Source organism: Bacillus rossius, chromosome 5 (genome assembly GCF_032445375.1).
Source record: "Bacillus rossius redtenbacheri isolate Brsri chromosome 5, Brsri_v3, whole genome shotgun sequence".
NCBI lineage: Eukaryota > Metazoa > Arthropoda > Insecta > Phasmatodea > Bacillidae > Bacillus > Bacillus rossius.
The window spans coordinates 42,945,521-42,955,499 of NC_086333.1; the positions used below are offsets into that span (position 1 = coordinate 42,945,521).

Consider the following 9,979-nt stretch of genomic DNA (forward strand, 5'->3'; position numbering starts at 1 on the left):
CCCCCCCTGAAATTTTAATGACGCAGTCTGCGTCGTTAGCCCCCCTTGTGGGAACCCCTGGTTACACATTTTCAATATGGTGGCCATAACCAAAATCGACACAATGGCATAATAATTCTAAATGGCGGAAAACAAAATTAAGGAAATAAATATGTTTTTATTAAATTTAAATCTTTTATTAATTTTCTCAGATAAGAATTACGAATTTTCAAGATGAAAGCTGAAACGAAATTTGCAATGATGATGTCACAATTCAAACAGGTGGAAATTTCTAGAATACAAGATGAAGGAATCCAAGATGGCGGATGTGACATCATAATTCAAAATGGTAGAATCCAATATGGCGGATCAAATATGGCAGAATGCAATATTGGCCAGGATCAAGGTTAAGGTCAAGTTCCAGGTCAAGGAAATCCAATATGGCCGCCGTGACGTCACTATTCAAGGTGGCGGACAGTCTCCTCGCTCCTCAGTAACATGACCTAGTATTATAAACTATTTGAAAACACAATTTGCGCATATTTATCACGCTCGGCATTATTTTAAAGAATTATACCTATGTTAATTGTCGTGTCCGAGGCCAGAGTTTCGTAACATGAGAATACAAGAACTGTATCGTTACCGAGGTTAGAAGTTCACACTTCATTGGCGAGTACTGACTGACTCACTCACATTCTCTCTTCCACCCCCCCTCCCCGCGATAAATGATCCTAATGTAGTCAGTTATCATTGCTGGTAAAAGTTCGCTCTGAGCTGTCAGTGGAGACACATCAATAACGTCAAAGTAAGTTTTATTTCTTAAGACACATTTCTTTCTGAATCACAATAGCGTGACAGGTGGCAAAGCAAGAGGGACGCGAAGCGAATAAAATATATTTCTTACCAATCACGTTCGACACATATGTGACGTCAGCGCGCCGAAATTCGCGAGCGCGATGACGTCACTGAAATGCGTGTCAGGATTTTGTTTTTCGAATATTGGAGAAACTGATGCACTGGTGATATTACTTTTTCCTTTGGTCTACTTAAAGTTTTTATTTAATGTTAAAAATATGTTCACATAAAGTTTTTTTCTGAATGACTGTAGTAAATTTTGGATTAAACATATTCATCTCTATAAGGTCCATCGATTCAATCTTCTAAGCTTTGAGGGCTTTCGTATATGTGGTGAGTATATAATGGCAAGAAAAAGGTTATAACTAAAAGTGAAAATGTTAATGTTCACGCGATTAAAAAAACAGAATGATCAATATTACACGATATTTTACTGTCGCGTCGCTCTGTTGTGGTTCCAGTATCAGCGCCATGTTGACTGTTGCTTCGAATACTGTTTCTATGACACGAGAAAACTGATTTCAGGGGTTAAATACTGGTTTCAAGCACACGTCATGTGCCTCGATGGCTGCGGCCTCAAAATCCACGATCACAGAGTCTGTAATCAGAGGTCCCGGATCATGCTATATGACCTTGGAGGTTCCGTCACTTTGAACCTCTGCGCATAACCATGTGTCGAAAACCCGCACACCAACAGCCAGTCCCGCTTTCGGGAGTTACGTAACCCGTAAAGCACGTGCTGAAGTTCACGTTTTATTTGTGACGCAGTTTCGCTTTATACACACGCTTATTCTCGTATCGGTTTATTTGCTGTAAATGACCCAAGGTAAGCCTAAAATTCACTCACTCACGCGATTATTTTCCCGCACGTAAGTTCGCCGCTCGCTCGTGAAACTTCGGAATACCAAACAACGTTTTGCGATACTTCAAACATTTTTCAAGATTTTAGATTATTTTAAATGTCACTGACCTTCCACATTCAACCTTTAATTTTGTTACTATCACCCAGACGGCGAAAAGCTACCCTCCCGGGATTTTTTTTTTTTCGCTAGGATTTTATTACTTGTACAACGATTTTACACGTGAATTCCAGCGAGAACGACTAAGTTCACGTGAAGTAACGTGAAAATTAACGTTTTGTTTGAAGAGGAGCTTGTCTATGTCAATCTTTCGCGTTTTATGTTTCTATAGCGATACCACGTTTCTATATCACAACCGAGAAGAAGAAACGTCTAGCTGTGGCGTATGGTGTTATCTTTGCCTATTACGTCCTCGTTCTTCATGCTAGTGTACATTTTAGGTTATCCGAGTCTTTGAAAGTTAGTGACAAGGATTATGACATCAGAATTGAAATTGTAGTAATTTATTTTAATTATAACAAACAATTAAAATATGCATGGTTTTAGGAAAGTTTATACAAGCTCTAGATTGACTATATGGCTAAATAATGGCCTTATAGTTTTAAATATACCAGGGAATAGAATGTTATTTTTTGTCACATATAGAATTATGTACTGAAAATATTTTACCTACATAAAAAACATCGCCCGAATTTCAAAAACTTTTACAAAGCAAATACTTTCATGCAATAATTCATTCGTCATAATTTTTTTTTTCACGAGCTATGGCCATCTCCTTGTCTTCTGTGCTTAAATAACTCGATAAAAACCACATTTCACAGCTGAGTCACAATAAAAAATATTCTTTTACCACTGTTATCAAAATAATTTTGAAACTCAAAACCCAATTAGTTTTTCATGACATTGTTCACTATTTAGACAATACGAATACGAATTTTTACACAGCAGGGAAGATTTTTTTTCTGTTACAACTTATAAAATGTGAATGAACTAGAAAAGAATAACTTAACGTTAAAAAAAACTGTTTACTTGTCACGTTTTACTTGTTACGTGAAGTCAACATGATCCAGGCCTAAAGAACCGTAGGAACTTCTTCAAGGCTTTACCTAAACATCTAGCCACCTATCCAAAAGTGAATAAGGCGTCAACAACGAAAGCCGTTTCCATGGAGATCTTTGGGAAAATCTTTTTGAAAATCGCTAGCAAATTTTAATTAGAAAAACTAAGACGAAATTTGAAAATATATTTTTGGGGTGATCCACGTGCCAAATTACACGGCTTTTAAGTATTTTCTTCTCCGTGCTTCACAAAATATAGCCAGACTGACACGGTATTAATCCAGAAGCTAGAAGATTGTCATATGAGGCTCACTGAGGTTGGAGATGTTGCGCAACTCCGAGACGCAGCTGAAAACAAGCCCGCGTTATCTTGAAGGCCATGCCGTCTTTGGTTTTCTGAACACAACAGTGCTTTGTAATATTGTCTTTGTTTTACATAAAAGCAAACACTCTTTTCATTTATTTAACAGTTTACCAGAGTTGAATCTGTAACTAAAACAGGTTCTCTCTCTGCCCATTTTTATTCTGAAACTTCTCGCACCGATTAATACGTAAAGTAACATATTTTTTTCGTGCGTAAAGCATCGTGATGCAGTGAATTATGGTCCTGCAAACCTCTGTCATCTGGTCTGTTACTACTGCATGTTACCTTCATCGAACGACTTTATAAATTAAAATAAAATAAACCATGTAACTGTTAAAGCCCTAAAAATGACAGGCTACTAAGCATTATAGTTTTTTTTAAATACATATTTTTCACGCGCGCACACACACACACCTACACACCTACACACACACACACTGCAACACTGTAAGTTTTTACGCAAATCAGCAACGGCAGTGCCTGGTGACAATTATGATTTTTAATTTAGTAGTTGCTGAAATTTTTTGCAAACATATTAATACAATTGTTTGTGTTGACTTATTTTAACACGAATTGAATTTCAGCTTAAACGGGTTAGAATTCATCTTCGTCTGCTACTTGATTATTTCAACTTAATTTAATGCAAAAATTTTTATACTACAGTTTATAAGCAAGTTGGAGAGTTTACCATATGATCTATTTTCGTTTTTCATTAAGTTTCTGAATTATTTCTTGATCGAAGTTTATCTGAAAATTTATTACCAAACGCGGTAATTCTTATAACAATTTATTTACCCATGAAACAAAGTTAAATTTACAAAAAAACCCAATCCACAAATTTTAGCATCGCGGTCAAGGGAAAGTAGTAGATTAAAACTCAAAATTTTTGATAAAGTTTCGACAGGATGACTACTGAATTTTTTTATCCAGCTTTGACCTCTGACTTAAAAACGCGTTGAGTCATGAAAGGGGGAGATTAGTATAGGCCATAAGGAATGTTGGAGTAGGACAGTTGCCATTACACAAGGCGAGATGATGTTTAGTAGGTCATGGGGAGAAGTAAGGAGGTAGTTACTCGCTAATCACTCCCGCTCTGCCTTGTAGTCATGCAAGGAACCTGCATGGGAGAAGTGCATTGCGAGTTCTTGCATCACGCATTGTGCATAGCTCCTTGCTAGTCTCGAGAGCGGCGGGGTCGCAAAGAACTTGAGAAATAGATGACCTCGAGCATGAGCTGATTCACCAGGCTGAGTTGAAGTACGCCTTAAGTGCATATGTCAACTTACTTGTTTCGGGGGAGTGACACTAAACTCCAAAAAGAAAAGTATGCAGTACGAAAATAAAACAATCGTGTACTTCTAGCGTGATTTAGAAAATAATAATAATAATTCTTAAAATATATTTCACAGATTTCTTCAGCATATGCAAATGCACACAATAATATATTATAAACAACGTAATTTACGAACCCAAAGTAGGATATAAGGAAAATTATATTTATTTATGATTTGGTAATGGTGTGTAAAAATTTAATATATATATTACTATGGTTAATTTCATTTATTGAAACCTAAGCACAGTAAAAAAAATACAAAGCTGATTATCTGGCTAGTATCAATTGCAGAGGCCAAAACTTATTCAGTTCAAACAACACTTGCATACCTGAAGACTCGACAAGTAAAGTACGAAGGGTCGCAAGTAAATAACTCCGTAACCACTTGAATTCGGTAACGGCCTCAGACTTTGTTAATTACCCCGGAGATAGTCTTAATGTGTGTTTTTTTTTTTTTTTTACTTGAGCTTAACGTTTTTTCGGCAGTGAAGTCATTAGAGACGGATAAACTCAATTCTACATGTATTTCAGAAGTTCATTCCACATTGATTTATTACATCCAAATTATGCCTTGCGGGAGACTTTATGGCTTACCAGCCAGAAACTAACCACCGAGCTAAAAAATAAAAAAAAAAATAAAAAATAAACGTATCTTAGCGAGCTATTTTTTTTCTCTGGGAGATTAACACATTGCTAATCTTTCTATCAATTTTACAGTTCACGAATCGCAAAAATGGTTTATTGATGTGCCGTATGCAATAACGATTCTAAGAGGGGGGATATAGGGAAGGACCATGAAGGGCAAACGTACACTAGAAAAAATGAAATTTTTTGGATGATTAAAAAATAATAATAACTCTGAAAACGCTTGAGTTAACGAGATGTACTTATTGTACATGATCAAAAGTAAGATTTTAAGGCAAGTCTAATGGCTCTTAAATGCTATTCGTATCAGGCACTTTTAATAAATTTGAACGGTTTGTAAATCTTGCGTTAACACTCGGAGCTCTGCACGCCGTTAGAGTGTTTCATTTAAGAAAATCAAGATTATATTAGAGTGTCTGGTTAGAATTAACATTTAAAAGCTTTTAAAATCGCCTACAAAGGATTATTTTTGTCTAGATTTTAATATGTAATTACCGGACATTGAAAATGGCTAAAAATACTGTTTATTTGAAAGTTATCGAGCATGAAACATTTTTAGGCAGTATCTAAGTGGGGTAGGTGGGTGGCGAGAATACTCCGCTATAATATTAACAGTTTACCACTAAGAGTTCCTTAGAAACTCGTTAACAAACGAAAATACTGCACGTTGGTTTAGTGCCTAGCGCGTAGAGGCGAAGAAGCAAGTTATGTGTGAGCCAATGTCTCCCTTAGCGATCTCGCTCTTATAAAATTACGATATCATGCACCAAGTAGGCCAAGCAAGAAGCTACGGTAAACGGATTGCCTAAATCCAAGGCTTTCACCCTCCTCTTTGGTGCTTCATATTGAAAGATATATAGTGTAACTTATATAATGATTACTTTCTACCAACCTTTCCTTTAATGATCCGTATTTAGTGCGCAAAATAACTTACGTACGACTTTTCCTGTGTAGACATGTTTAAAATGGTTAGACTGTTCCAAATACTGAAATTCTGGTATGAAATCACAGGTCCTAAATAAAAACAATAAAGGCTCCTCATTGTTTGTCCCTCTAAGCCCCATTTATTCAAACACTAGCCGTGTTCCCGATGGGAAAGTATTTGATCCTCATTTTTTTATGAATAACCAAAAACCCCGATACAACTGACGACTTTTATTTACAAACAGACGCTTAAACACCAATTTACATATTTATTACTTTAAAAATGACAAACTTGCACTCAAAATTTCATCCTCTATTTAATCCTGTTAGGGGAGTAATTTTCAAAAATCTTTTTTTGGTGCTCACAATCGTTATACAAGGAACTCCTGTCTTAAATTGCATACTTCTAGACCAACCGGTTTAAGATGAGCGTTATATATCTGTCAGCCAGTCATTGTTTGAGTTTTATTAAGTAAATACCTCGACGTTGCTTGGAGAGGCTAGACAAAAATAACTGTCCATAAATACCACGCACACTGCACGAATTCACATCACACACATTCACTTCACGTTTACTTAACACATCACATGCATACGCACCCCACAAACCACAAATCATGTACACCAAACTCACACACACCGAAAAAAATTGATACCTTATTCTCTACCAATATACATGCTCCACAACTTAAGAATCCGATGTTAACGACCTAAATATGTGCTGCTAAGCGAAGAATTATCAGTGTTAGGATAGCCAAAAAGAAAAAAAAATCAACCTAAAAAAAGATTCTACACTCGAGATTGTATTGATTTTATTTTATTCCTTTATAAAATCAGTAATATAGTTCCCTCGTTATAGATTAGTAACCACGGAGTTACGAATTATCAAAAGACGGCATGCTGTGAAATGTTGAAGTCAATTTTTTTTACAAATTGTTCCGCCCAAAACATTGCGGAAATGGTGGTTGATAACGTCTGATGATGGTTAGTAAGTACGCATTTTAATCTTCGTCGTTAAACAAAGTCAGTTGAAACTGTTTCCACAATGCAAAAACTTCACTTTAATCAATATTTTGGACATCTACCTAATATCACGCAGGCCATGAGCTGAAAAATAAACGGGTTAACCCGGTTACCACGTAATCATGCAAACACGTGGCAACCTCCTGTTAATAACAATGGCAGTTACCACTTATAGAGCTGGGATAAGATGACCCCCAAAAAAATACCATTGACAAAATAAATTGTGGCCTTGAGAAGGGCACATGTTTGTGCGCACAAGGGACAAAACAATTACATTAACCCTCTCTACGTTCACCTTAGGCGTATCGCGAACACTAAACCCACCCTACCGAAGGTCGTCGAGCTGAACTCCTCATAGTTGGTCGAAAATCCGACTTCGACAGCGAGAAGTTTTGGGTTCGAATCTCGGGTAAAGCGTTATATTAGGTGAACGTTTGCTCGTAAGCTAGCCTCTTTTAACTAAACCGCATGCAATCTAGTGCGTTAGGAAGCCCAATACAGAATGCTCTGCAATTGTGAAGCATAAATTTAATGGATGAAAGGAAATGACAAAAGAAGCAACGGAAAGGAACGGAAGTCACATGGAACGGAAATGCCAAACCACGGTGCTGATAACTGTGACGAATGGCGCGAACTAAAGTTCACAAAAACAAAGGTAAAATTTAGTCTTTAAAGTGAATTTTAACAAGATGGGAATCATTTTAATAAATTTCCTAGTCCAAAATCAAAGCCGGGGTTTAGTATGTTTAAAGTCTTTTTCACTTTTATTGGAACCGTTTTATTTTATAGTTTAATCATGTAGTTGACGATACGTGACAGGACCACATAGGTGGTCCTGAGGGGTACTGTGGTTAATTAACCCCCTTTTTTATAAAAAAAACCTTTTTAACAAAAATAATATACTCCAGACTGCACCTGATCTCCGAAGTTCAATTGAATTTTTCGTAAAAAATTTGTATTTCTAATTTTTTATTACTACTGTAATGTATATATATTTTTAAATACTTTCCAAAGTGTCAGAAATGCTTTAACCATTTAAGTCACAGTTTGTCAATTCACAAGATATAATTAATTTTTTTTATTGTAACTAAACTATTTTGTGCGATAATAATCTTACGATAAACTTATAATATTATGTATGATTTTTAAAGTAATTAATGAAAGTAATATATATATTTTTATTTAATAGTTATAAATAAGATGTCCACTTGAATGTAGTACACCGTAACCAACACATATAATTGAGATATAAATTGTCGACTTTATTGGACGAATATACTGAAAGGGTTAAAAGAGCCTTTTAAGTGGTTATAATTTTTTTTCGTCTTAAATTTTTGACTTGCATATTAAGAGGCCACTTCAGTGTTTCAGGGGCACTACGCAACCCGCGTTAACCTCATAAGATTCAATGCTATTTTCATTTTGCTTATAACTAATTAACTAATATAGATTTCGAAATGATGCTTGCTTGATATGTAAGACAACGATGCACTTATCAAAGCCACATTCTTCAAAAACATGCATAAATTATGGTTTTATACTAATCTTTACTAATATGAATAAGTGTATTGTCTAGGTTGGAACCATAATATATGCACGTTTTTGAAGAAAGGGGCTTTGATAAGAGCATCGTTGTCTTACGCATCAAGCAAGCATCATTTCGAAATCTGTATTAGTTAATAAGTTATAAGCAAAATGAAAATAGCATTGAATATTATGAGGTTTAAGCGGGTTGCGTAGTGCCCCTGAAATACTGGAGTGGCCTCTCAAGTGGGAGGCCTTCCACACAGCAAGTCAACTTAACTGTGATGCGCCCTTGCGCCGCAGCACCGACCTGGAAGCGCAGCTGCCCGAGCGGCGGCCTGGCGTAGGGCACGCCCTGGAAGGCGGCGAAGGGCCGTCCCTTGCGGGAGACCAGCCAGTGGCCGGCGAGGTCCCCCTGCGCCACGGTCGCCAGAAGCTGCCCGCCTCCTCCTCCCGCCGCCGCCGCCGCCACCACCGCCGCCGCCAGCATCAACCACGCCGCCATCACCGTGACTCCGCAGCACGGAGATGGCGGTCCCTTGCGGGAGGCCAGCCAGTGGCCGGCGGGGTCACCCTGGGTCAAGGTCGCCCGCGGCTGCCCGCCTCCTCCCGCCGCCGCCGCCGCCGCCACCACCAGCAACAAGCCCGCCGCCGACACCATGGCTCGGAGATGACTGCGCTCGACCGGCAAGCGGAAGCGACCCGCGGGACTACTCTCTCTATTCCCCCTCCCCCCTCAATCGCCTCGCCTATCCCCTCCCTCCATCCCTCCCTCCTTCCCCCCTTCCCATACTCACACGGGCTATCCGGCGAGATCCAGTTTCCACAGTTTCCTTCTTCGCTTGGACCATGGAGCTAATTAATATACAGTAATACACATCTGGAGAGGACAAGGGCAGGCTAGCAGAGGATGCGAGGTGAAGCCGGGTATCGGCGTTTGTTCCCTGCTTCCTACGCTGTAAGAAAACCAAAACGAGCCAAACTTGCCTCGCGCGGCCTAAAAATCCTCCAAACTAAACTCGCAACAGTTCCGAAACTATCAAAACAATCAAACTGAAAATTTTACTGGAGTATCTGTAAACATTTTTCCCCACACCACTTTAATTTTTTTTTCGAAACATGAATACTTTAATTTTTAAAAATTAAATACATATTTACTACAAAACGTTTTGTGAATATGCAGAGTAAATTACAACATCGAGGAAAAATTTTTGTTTGTAATTATAGGTGGAGGAAGTAGTATGTAAATGTTCCTCCGGGCACAGGCTCCAGGGTGAGGTGCCGAGGTGCCGACCGCCATCTTGGATTGTGACATCACGGCGGCCATCTGGGATGTGTGTAACCTTGACCTTTGACTTTGATCTTGACCCCGGCGGCCATTTTGGATCCGCCATCATGGATCCTCCATCTTGGA

At 38.2% G+C, this 9,979-nt stretch overlaps 1 protein-coding gene across 1 annotated transcript in view; it reads right to left on the bottom strand.

The window, feature by feature from the left end:
* LOC134531743 (venom carboxylesterase-6-like) overlaps window positions 1-9,013 on the bottom strand; it is a 52,847-nt gene extending 43,834 nt beyond the window's left edge. Inside the window, exon 1 of the mRNA XM_063367615.1 lies at window positions 8,876-9,013. The gene's annotated coding sequence lies outside the window, so the exon portion shown is untranslated. The remainder of the gene's footprint in view (window positions 1-8,875) is intronic.
* Between the last annotated feature and the right edge of the window lie 966 nt (window positions 9,014-9,979).